The sequence below is a fragment of the Penaeus monodon genome, chromosome 23 (genome assembly GCF_015228065.2).
Source record: "Penaeus monodon isolate SGIC_2016 chromosome 23, NSTDA_Pmon_1, whole genome shotgun sequence".
Classification (NCBI taxonomy): Eukaryota; Metazoa; Arthropoda; class Malacostraca; order Decapoda; family Penaeidae; genus Penaeus; species Penaeus monodon.
This window is the reverse complement of record NC_051408.1, coordinates 8,224,203-8,224,504: the sequence shown is the minus strand read 5'-3', so window position 1 is coordinate 8,224,504 and position 302 is coordinate 8,224,203. Positions and strand designations below refer to the sequence as shown.

General features: G+C 30.8%; 1 protein-coding gene across 1 annotated transcript in view; it reads right to left on the bottom strand.

The window, feature by feature from the left end:
- The window catches only part of LOC119587778 (cytochrome b-245 chaperone 1-like), a 7,032-nt gene that overhangs the window by 2,704 nt on the left and 4,026 nt on the right, over nucleotides 1-302 (bottom strand). The window lies entirely within an intron of this gene.

Here is a 302-nt window from a genome sequence, read left to right as displayed (position 1 = left end):
CACTGTTCATCTATATTCATACACATAAGGGGACAGTTTATGGTCCAAGTTTTTCAGTTGTAATATAACATCAAAATTGTAAAGTAGATTGATACTTCAGTGACAATAATATGGAGAACAATAATAATCATATATGAGTGATACTTTCTGGCCTATTCAACAGTCACCCTATAACACTTATGTTTTATGCTATATTTTTCATGTATGGAGTATCATTTTGTGTGTTGAAAGGTTGTCATACAAACCATATTTCAATTGCACAATGGCTATAAGAATTGAATTTCCTAATGAGTTTCTCTGGA